This window comes from Hylobates moloch, unplaced genomic scaffold (assembly GCF_009828535.3).
Source record: "Hylobates moloch isolate HMO894 unplaced genomic scaffold, HMol_V3 SCAFFOLD_12, whole genome shotgun sequence".
Lineage (NCBI taxonomy): Eukaryota > Metazoa > Chordata > Mammalia > Primates > Hylobatidae > Hylobates > Hylobates moloch.
The window spans coordinates 78,212,902-78,224,569 of NW_026652287.1; positions in this window are offsets into that span (position 1 = coordinate 78,212,902).

Sequence of the window (11,668 nt, forward strand, 5' to 3'; positions counted from 1 at the left end):
TTAATTCATCTGATTCTTTTTATTTTTTATTTTTATTTTTATTTTTTGGGACACAGTCTCACTCTGTAACCCAGGCTAGAGTGCAGTGTCATGATCACAGTTCATTGCATCCTCGACCTCCCAGTCTCAAGCAATCCTCCCACCTCAGCCCTTCTAAGTAGTTGGGACTACAGGCACATGCCACCACAGTTGGCTAATTTTTAAAAAAATTCTTTGTAGACACAAGGTCTCACTATGTTACCCAGGCTGATGTCGAACTCCTGGGCTCAACAGATGCTCCCACCTTGGCTCCCTAAAGTACTAGGATTACAGGAACGAGCCATTGCACCTGGCCTGGTTTTTACATTTTAATGTGGCTACTACTGAAAAATTTAAAAATTAAATATGTTGCTCATATTTGTGGCTTGCTTGATATTTCTATTAATGCTGATATAGAAAGACTGATCTTCACAGAATATAAATGTGATCATCTCTCTTATCTCTTTTGTATTTTGCTTTTAAAAATAAGACTCAAATACCAAAGGACAACAATTCCGTACTTAAACTGAATCTTGCTTATCCCTCAGCTTCATCACCATGTCCACCACCCCCATTTTGGTACATTAGCCTAATTGTAGAACCTAGAAGTAATTGTTGAAACAATAACAACAAGAACTTTATAACTTTCCAGACAATGTAGCTATGACCATATGTCAAAGTTTTGTTATAATCTTGCAGGATGGTAAAAAGTCTCTAGGAGGCCAATTTAAAAGTTTCTCTTAAAATAGAGACATCTATGGAAAAAGGAAATTAAACAAAATAGAAAAGAAAATTTAAACATCCCCAAACTCTTGACTGCCAGGTAGGTGAGTGTGTGACTAATTCCTTCCTTGTGACAAATATCATCTCATAATTAAATAATTATTTAAAATTCCCAAATGTTTTATCACAATTCAAATTTATTCAGTGAAGGAGATTACAAACTACATCAAGAGATAAATCACGTTTTGTTCCAGACTAGCTTTCGTACAATATTTCTTCTACAGTCATTTCCTTTCTCTTACCCCAAGAGCTTTATACAGTCTCAAATGTCATTTCCTTAGCAAACCTTTCTGATCCCTCAGATAAGGTCAAAAATCTATCTTATTTGCTTTTCCAGAAAAAAAATTATATGTGCATATATATATATGTGTGTGTGTGTGTGTGTATGTATACATATATGTGTGTGTGTATATATACATATATACACATATACACATACATGCATATATATACACATATGCGCATACATGCATATATATATATACACATATACATGGAATTATATTCCAGATGTATAGATATATTTTATTATTAATATATATAATTATTCCATATAATATTGTGGAATAAAAATATTTCTGAACATGGAGACAGCAACTGAACTTTAGCATATGTTAAGCAAATGCATTAAATTTGAGAAGAACGACTTTTACAGGTGTGGAGCTTCCTAGGAAGCCAGGTTAGTAATTCAAATGCTGACTGGTGGCCAGGGAAGAAGCAGACAACTTGAGGACTAGTGTTATTTAAAGCACTGCCTCATGCTTGGGAATTTTTTTCCCCTTTAGATATAATGTGCTCCATAATTTCTATCAAGTTTTCTTTTTCTTTCAGCTTTTCAAGTTTTTTTTTAAAGATGTCTTAGTTATATATGGTGCAATTTAAATGTGTGGGGTTTTCTGGGGGAACAAAGAAAATACACCAAGCAGTAGAAATGTAATGCTAGAGCCTAGAGGACAGGTGGCGGCTGGAAAAATCAAAATAGGAATCTTTGGCACAGAAATGAGAATTAAGGATGTGAATTTCACTTTGGGATTATCCCCCACAAGAGAGACTTGACCAAGTAAAGACTGAGAATAGAACTTGAAGAATATGGTGAAAATCTTCATAGTTCTTTTAGTCATTATTTGTCAATTTGCCTAATATATTTGTGCACATTTAACACAACATTTAGAAAGGAATATAATATAAGGGGAACACCATTGACGTAAGAGTCAGAAAAATCTGTATCCTAGTTAAGTTTTGTGATTTCTCCCAGAAAAATCACCTGATCCACTATTTGTGTTCTTGTAGATTTTATACCCTAAGATGATGACAGATATTAAAATTCACCCAATGTCACTGGAGTGGTTCTATACATTGTTTGTGATATAAATAATGTGTATCTATCAGATATTCCGGGGGAGAGTAAAAACTCTAGGTATCTGGTAATAGCCCAACCAAAAACACTTGAGTACAGTTGTGTTTAGTCTAGTTTGATCTAACTTGATATGCTGTGCAGAGGCAGCTGAGTATATAAGTGGGTTTTGCAGGGTGATGTTCACTGTGTTGAAGCCGGACCAAACTCCCTTATAGGCTCTTTGTGGTAGAGTGGCCATTTGCCTACTTTGAGGAGGCAGGGGATCCCTCCTTCCCAGGCAAAAATCTTTCCTGGTAAGCTACTTACATTCCTGGTTCAGCCCTTCCTCCGGTTGCGGCAGAATGTAGGCCTAGAGATTCTCTTCAGCCTCTCACTGGTGGGGCGAGGGACTCAGTGATGAAACAATGCTACACAGAAGCCAGGTTTTGGTGGAACTTCTGAGGCTGAAAGCCAGCACTATGAAGAGCTAGAGTCGGGTGCATGGTGGTTGGAGATAAAGTCTCCAATTTGGCTACCACATAAAAGCTAGAGAAGAGTCTTTTCCAATATTAGTGGTTTCTCAAGGGAGGGAAATTCACCTGAACTATACCCCAATCATGAGGCTTTATGATTTTAGACTAGAGCAGCACTTTCAGTAGAAATATGAGTGCTACATATGCAACTCATTTTATTTTTTAAAGCCAGGGTCTCACTCTGTTTTGCAGGCTGGAGTGCAGTGGTCCAGTCAGAATTCACTATAATCTCGAACTCCTGGGCTCGAGCAAGCCTCTTGCTGAGTAGGAGTACCTGAGACCAAAGGCATGCATCAGCATGCCTGGCTAAAATGCAATTTTAAATTTTCCAGTAGCCACATTGATAAAAGTAAAAAGAAGGAGGTAAAATTAATTATAATAATATATTTTATTACTTAAATATATTAAAAAATTAGCATTTCAACATAAAATCAAGCTAAAATACTTTAAGATCCTTTAAATATTTTACATACTGCTCTCTTTCTTTTTTTGTGCTAAAACTTCAAAATGTAGCATGTATTTTACACTTATACCTACTGTGAAGTCATATGCTAAATTTTCATCAGAACAATTTGATCTGCATTTAGAATTGAAAATATTTACAGTTGATAGATTGGCATGCTTCGGTTGTTCCAAATACACTTAAAATAAGTTATCAGTTTTAAATGTAAACTTAGGTAATTACTATGAAATAAGGCTGAAAATTGTATTCCTAAATTGATATGCTCATCAAATGCTAATTATCCACATATGCCCAGTGATTGCTACTAAATAGCATAGCTCTAGCCACACTTGGTAAGCAGCTTTCTCGATCACTTATAGAGCATCTTCCCAGCTGGAAGTGCTAACCTGAGGCTTTGAGTTGGAAGTTTTTCAACTTACCGAATACAGACACATTTCCCTTCATACCCAGTGCTGGCTTCCAGTAGTTCATTGTAACTATTGCAGGGATTCTGTTACCCGTCTTCATTCTCAAGCTTTGGTAAAGATCAGCTTGGTCTGTCTTTTGTAACATTTTCCTTTAACTTCAATTATTAGGTAAAAACACATGGACTCCATAATAAATATGTCCACCCATTCTCCAGAAAAGCTCAAAATTTTATATATGTAATATTCTTGCTCTGTAATCCCAGGACGAAAGTTTCCTACTGTCTTAGTCTAGTTGGGTTGCTGTAACAAAATAACATAAACTGTGGGGGTTATAAACAACAGAAATGTATTTCTGTCAGTTTTGGAGGCTGGGAAGTCCATGACCAAGGCTCTGGCAGATTTAGTGTCTGTTGAGGGCCCGTTTCCTCATGGAGAGCTGTCTTCTAGCTGTACCCTCACATGAGTGAAGGGATAAGAGAGCTCGCTGGGATCTGTCTTGTAAAGGCACCCGTCCCATCCATGAGGACTCTGCCCTCAATGCCTAATCACCTACCAAAGGCCCCACCTGTCAATACCATCATAGTGTGGGGTTAGGATTTCAATATATCAATTCTGTGGGGACACAAAAAGTTGGTCCATAGCACCTACCTATTCTACATTTGGATTAAAAAGACCCTTCTCAAATATTCTTTTTTAAGACAGAAAATGATTCTCTTCTCTAGATTAAAAAATGAAAGGAACAATATAAAGCACAACGACCCAAAGAAATTTGAAATGCAATAATGACTCCCAGAACAATATCAGATCACCACTGCAGACTTATCAATAAATATAAAGAGACAATGCTTTAAAAAGCAGTATAAGAGAGAAAAATCTACATATACACTCAAAATGGACATGCAGACTGAATATGACAAATAAGAGACAGATTAAATGAATACTTTTCCTCATCTGGATAAAATATCACACAGGGCTATCAGCTGCTTTTGTCCCCATCCCCTGTTCACCAAACAACATTCTAATTGCTAATATGATTTCCTAAGAACCCCTGAACCTATAAAGGTACTTCTAAAATGTAATGCTTTTTCTTATATATTAAAGTTCTTTTCCTTACATATTAAAATTTAGTGGCTATTTATTTCCAAAATCAAAAACACCATATTTCCTCAACAATATACATTTTCTTTAATATCTGCTACTAGGAATTTTGCTCATCTGCAGAAGCCTTGGGGCTGAGGATAGAGAACAGGCTGTAAGTAATCCCTCTGTGAATGCAACACAGTAATTAGCCTTTTTTTTCTTATGGTGTGCCCTTTAGCTGTTTGCTTTTTTTTCAGCATCAACTGAGAGTTTTAGGAACTAGCTTGAGGAAGAGATGTCTCTTATACTAGGGGCCCACTTGGAAATTTGAAATTATTAATATCCCCAATACACAGTTGCATTAGGATTTAAGTAAAATAATTATCTCATCAAATAACATTATAATTGGTACTAATGCTATCTACATTGCCAACTTGAAAATAAAATGTTTATATGCCATTAGCACAGAACAATAGTGGAGGAAAGTTTCTGGGTGACCAGCTGGTGTACTAACTACATGAGGGCGGACTCCCACATTAATCCTGCAGGACACCATGGATTTGCAGTCTGCTCTGGAAATTTCCTTCTCTCACAATGAATTGCAAAATATATGCGAGACCTCAAGAGAACTAGAAAACAGATCATGTGCAAACAGATGAAAACATTTCTCCAGCCAAGCAAATATTGATACTGTTAGAATCAGACCTAGTTACTGTGTGACTATTAATTTCAAAGAAAGGTCAAGTTGCAGATCTCAACAACATCAGTAAGGCAAGAATGGAAAAGAAGTTTGAAAATAATCATCGGAAAATGCCACAAGTAATTTCCTTTTTTGGGAAATCAGTCCAAGTATTAATTTTAAAAACAAAAACATGAAAGACTGTGGTTAGGCAATTGTAACTTCTAGCATGTCGTCATGTTAATGAGACCATAGAGGTATAGCTACTAAATATTGTAACCAATTTCCAGAAAATACACAAAAGTATCTATTAAATAACCTTATATTATTATTCAAATAGAACGATATGTAAAGTGAAGAAAAGTTGTCTGTAATCCCAGCGTAAATACACTGTGCAATCAAAGTTAAATGCATGCATTATTTAGTATATATAGGAAGTTAATAGAAAAATTCCAAAAAATAAAACAGGGTTAGTTATATTTTGACATAAGCTTTGGGATTTCCAGATTTTAATAATCATCTGTAGCCTCTAAAGATAAGGTATTTGTTTGATTTACTGAACATACATTATTTTAAATTTCATTGAATAGATAAATGGTTGATTTTTAAAGACCAAATAAGCACTCATGAAAGAGAAACATTTTGACTCTGGGCCATAGGAAATAGAAATCTCATCAGGAAAGAACCATGGAGGGATTGTCTGTCCCTCTCTAGTGCCAAAGCAAGGGGATTGTACAAATTACAGGGCCTGGGATTCTGGAAAGGAGGGGCCCAGGGCCCAAACATGTTATGTTTCTAAAAATTGCATGTAAAGAACATTAATCATATTTTCCGCAGATTTTCTCTAGGGCCCTACTCTGCTCTTGAAGCCCTACTCCTTAAACTCTCCCAGAGCAAGAGGAATGACTTATGTGAATGATAAGGCATGCAAGTGGTCACATGTATCTGCCATGGAGGGCAGAATGGTAATCCAGCTTACCAGTTTTTATGTAGTCAGCATCCCTGGGCAGGTTTCTCCAGCCACGGAGGAGATGGAAAACTTGCCAACCCTCAGCTTCACCTGCAACTGAGTGGGTTCAACTGCCTTCTTCGAATTGGTGTTTGTGTGTGTGGTTGGTGGAAGGGAAAGGGTGGCTAGGAAATCTCAGTAACATCTTTAATAAAGCCAATCCACTTCTTTACTATATCCACTTCTTTACTATAATAGACAAGTTTTAAAAGAGAAGATAGTAAGCTACTTAAAGCTAGATAGCCATCCTATCTTTTTGGCCTTCTTTGTTCTTAGCATTCTCTTTATAACACAGTGACCTCAACAAAATAGATGTTCAATTAATGATGGTGAATATATGAAGAGAGTCTTGTGAGAGCTGCAAGAGACAGTACTTACTGATTAATTGTTTTGATATTTAAGAACCACTTTGGTTGAAGAATATTACTGGGGCAAGGAAATGAGAATAAATGTATTCCCTAGAAATAATCTTTTGAAGTTTGTTTACTAAAAGAGAAAGAAAATCTTCTGGAATTTCTGAACTTGTACTACTTTTACTACATGCGATTCAAGCTAGGCAACCTTTGGGAATGCAAATATTTGCCATATATTTTAAGGAAACATCCTCAAGAATAAATGAAGCAGATTTATGGAGGCATATAAAGAGTTTTAAAGAAACAATTATACTGGAATTATTTTTAGGAAAAAATGATAAAAAAATTTTCCTTTTACTTGATTTACCTAGATTACCTCAAATAACCAAATACAAAAAATATTCCCAAAGCAAATTGTCTCTCTTAATGCTCTTACACATTTCACCATTTTATGTTTTTACCCGTCATTGCTTTGTGAACTTTATTTTCATTTCAATCAAAATGTATCCATTTAATCAAAGGAATTCAATCAACATTTATTTCAGACTGACTTTAAATGATGATCATTAGAAGCACATGGCACAGTTGGTTACATTAGAAGATGAAAAAAGGCTCATTATCCCTTTCATCTGAACTCTTACCTTACCTTAATTATACCAAAGATTGTAAACTGATCCTTCATTGACTGGTATGTGTTAATATTCCTACTAAAGATTTTAAATTATTTTAAATGCTTACTGCATTATACTGTTTGGCTCTGTGTCCCCACCCAAATCGCACCTTGAATTTTAATAATCTCCGTGTGTCAAATGTGGGACCAGGTGGAGGTAATTTAATCATGGGAGTGTTTTTCCCATTGCTGTTCTCGTGATAATGAGTGAGCCTCATGAGATCTGATGGTTTTATAAACGTCTGGCATTTCCCCTGCTTGCACTCATTCTTTCTCCTGCTGCCCTGTGAAGAGGTGCTTTATGCCATGATTGTAAGTTTCCGGAGGCCTTCCCAGACATGTGGAACTGTGAGTCAATTAAACCTCTTTTTCTTTATAAATTACCCAGTCTCGGGTATTTCTTCATAGCAGCCTAATACATTGCATTAATTTTCTATTGCTAAATTACAAATAACCATATACTTATCAATGTAAAACGATACCCATTTATTGGCTCACAAATCTGTAAGTCATTACTTATGTTGAGCTCCATTGGATTCTCTGATCAGAATCTCACAAGATCAAAAAGAAAATGTTGGCTGGGATGAACACTTATTTGAAGGCTTTCAGGAAGAATTCACTTCCAAGCTCATTCTGGTTGTTGGCAGAATTCTGTACCTTGTGGATGTGAGATTGAGGTCCCCATTTTCTGGCTAGCTTACCAGCCCCAGACGGTGCTCAGATCTTAGAGGCTGAAGATATAGCCCCCTGTATCTTCAAAGCCAGCAAAGATCTGTGGTATCCTTCATTATATTGACAAATTCCACTCACATTCAAAGGGGAGGGGTTACACAAGGAAGACAGCCAAGAGAAGTCATTTTTAGAATTCTGTCTACCATACTTACCAACATTTAAACATCAGGGTATTTTATATAGATATCCAAAAATTTTGTTTTCTTAAAAGTGAAGCTATCTGTCAATGTTGGGCTACATTCCACCATTGCAACAATTGGCTAGACCTGATAAGTGACAGTCCCTTTTTTCCGAGGAGCATTCTCAAATAGAGTTTGCAATTCGCCGTTAACACACACTCACCCAGTTCACTCTCTACGTACTTCAGTTTTCAGCAACAGCCTTACGGCATAAATGACACTGCAACACAATATTTCTAACAGAGCACATATTCACACCTCTTCAAATCTAAATTTATCCAGGAAACTAATCATCTCAATGATATCTGCACTTCGAAGATAGTGAGAAAATCTCAGGCTAAGCAGTGATGTTCCTTTTGCCTCTCAAGATGGATTCTTGTAATAATATTTCAATAAACTTAGTAATGACAAGCATGTACTTAGTCTTTTGGTCTAATAAGTGAATAATATTGCACAAATTAAATCCTACCACTGAGTTAGCCCATTCAAAAGACACAAACGTACTCTCAGTGGACAAATGTCTTCCCGTGTAATCATGCCAGCAGCAGAAAATGGAATCTGTCATAAAAAATAAATTATCCAAGAGTCTGACCATGTCCACACAGCTTGGCACTAAATTTCATTTTTCTTGTTCTTCAGCTGAGAACCTAAATAAACACTTATAAAGCAGTCGGAAAGATTACGTTGTTTGTCAAAGTTGGATTCTATAGCCTCAGCATTCAGATGTATGCGACTGTAGCAGTCGGAAGACCTGCTGCTTTTTATGTGTCGGTTTACTGTGATCGCACCTTTAGTTAGGTTTTCCAGTTTCAGGAGACATAAAGGTGCAGAGAGAGGCAGTACAACGCCTGCAGGCTGCATGTTTTAAGGAACTATGAGAGGAGAGGCTGGGGTTTATAAAAATTGAAGTAATGGAATTTGATAAAGATCGTTGTGGGCTAGACTCTGGGAGCCTTCCGTGTCAGGGTAAGACATTTGGAAATTATCTCACAGTGAGGGGGCAACTGTTTCATTTAAAGCAGCAGAAGAATACAACAGTTAGAAGCACAGCCTTTGGAGCCAGACTATGTGATTTCAAACCTTACCTGCTATGGTATGGATGTTTGTGTTCCTCCAAAATGTATGTCGAATCTTAATCTCCAATGCAGTAGTATTAAGAGGTGGGGCCTTTGGAGCTAGTTAAGTCACAGAGTGGAGCTCTCATGAAAGGGATTAGTGAATTTATAAATTTGTCTGGAGGGGACTAGTGTTCATTTCCTTTTGCCTTTCTGGACACAGCCTTCATCCCCTTTGGAGGATGCAGCAACCAGGTGCTATCTTGAAAGCAGAGACCAGGTCCTTACCAGACACCAAACCTGCTGGCACCTTGATCTTTAACTTCCCATGTTCCAGAACTGTGAGAAATATATTTCTATTGTTCATAAATTTTTTCTTTAACCCCAATTTACTTTGTGGACCTAGACAAAGTTGATAAATCTACCAGCGACTTTGCAATTAAAAGGACGATATTAGTGGCTATGAACTGAATGTTTGTGTCCTCTGCAAATTTATTTCCTAAATCTCTGACCCCCAATATAACTGTATTTGGAGGTAGGGTCTTTATGGAGGTAATTAAGCATAAATGAAGTAATAAGCGTGGGGTCTTGATCCAATAGCATTAGTGTCACTATAAGAAAAGAGACCAGAGCTCACTCGCTCTCTCTGCACTTGCCAGAATGTTGATCTTGTCATCCCAGCCTCCAGAACTGTGAGAAATAAATTTCTGTTCTTTCAGCCAAAAAATAAAATAAAATTACCCACTTTATGGTATTTTGTCATAGCAGCACAAATGGACAAAGATGCTGCCTCTACCACTCACTAGCTGTATGACAGGAAGCCAGTTAGTTTGATACTGTGTCTTCATATAAAGTGAGAAATGTAACAGAGACATGCTAATATAATTCACCACTTAGAAGAGTGCTGATGCCTAGTAACCATCCAAGAAATGTTAGCTATCATTATTACTGTAGAAACCAGGTTAGGGCTGACATTGAGGTAAATAAATATATAAATAAATGATAAACCCTAAATAAAAGTTGTTGAGAGATAGAAAACACAATTTATATCCTTTTTAGTAGATACATAAGATCCCTCCATTGCGAAGAAGAGTCACACTTGAGTTGTCTCAGTTAGACTTTTTTTTTTTAATTTTATTATTATACTTTAGGTTTTAGGGTACATGTGCACAATGTGCAGGTTTGTTACATATGTATCCACGTGCCATGTTGGTTTGCTGCACCCATTAACTCGTCATTTAGCATTAGGTATATCTCCTAATGCTGTCCCTCCCCCCTCCCCCAACCCCACAACAGTCCCCGGAGTGTGATGTTCCCCTTCCTGTGTCCATGACTTCTCATTGCTCAATTCCCACCTATGAGTGAGGACATGCGGTGTTTGGTTTTTTGTCCTTGTGATAGTTTACTGAGAATGATGGTTTCCAGTTTCATCCATGTCCCTACAAAGGACATGAACTCATCATTTTTTATGGCTGCGTAGTATTCCATGGTGTATATGTGCCACATTTTCTTAATCCAGTCTATCGTTGTTGGACATTTGGGTTGGTTCCAAGTCTTTGCCATTGTGACTAGTGCCGCAATAAACATACGTGTGCATGTGTCTTTATAGCAGCATGATTTATAGTCCTTTGGGTATATACCCAGTAATGGGATGGCTGGGTCAAATGGTATTTCTAGTTCTAGATCCCTGAGGAATCGCCACACTGACTTCCACAATGGTTGAACTAGTTTACAGTCCCACCAACAGTGTAAAAGTGTTCCTATTTCTCCACATCCTCTCCAGCACCTGTCGTTTCCTGACTTTTTAATGATGGCCATTCTAACTGGTGTGAGATGGTATCTCATTGTGGTTTTGATCAAAAAGAGGACGAGGGACATGAACAGACACTTCTCAAAAGAAGACATTTATGCAGCCAAAAAACACAGGAAAAAATGCTCATCATCACTGGCCATCAGAGAAATGCAAATCAAAACCACAATGAGATAGACTTTGTTTTAAACCTAGTTTTCTTCCTTGTCACTCAGGGCTAATCACACAAGGCTTACTGCCTTATAGGTCTTCATCTCTAGGCTTCTGCTCTCTTTACTCATTTATTTCCTTTACTTTCACAGTTAAATTTCCCAGAAAAAAAAAAAAAAAGAGTGCAAGGGATTTTCTCAGTCACCATTAACTCTGGATCCCTTAGCCTGGACTGTGTTTCTGCCAAACCACTTCTCAGATTCCTGCTTATCCTGCAGATGGCTGCCTTTATGTCAGACACCAGCTCCTGGTCCAGTCACCTATGTCTGGAGTAGCAGAGAAAATAATCATATATGTAGATCCCCCTTCTCTCCAATTGCCATGAAAGGTTGTGGATTAGTAGATTATTTT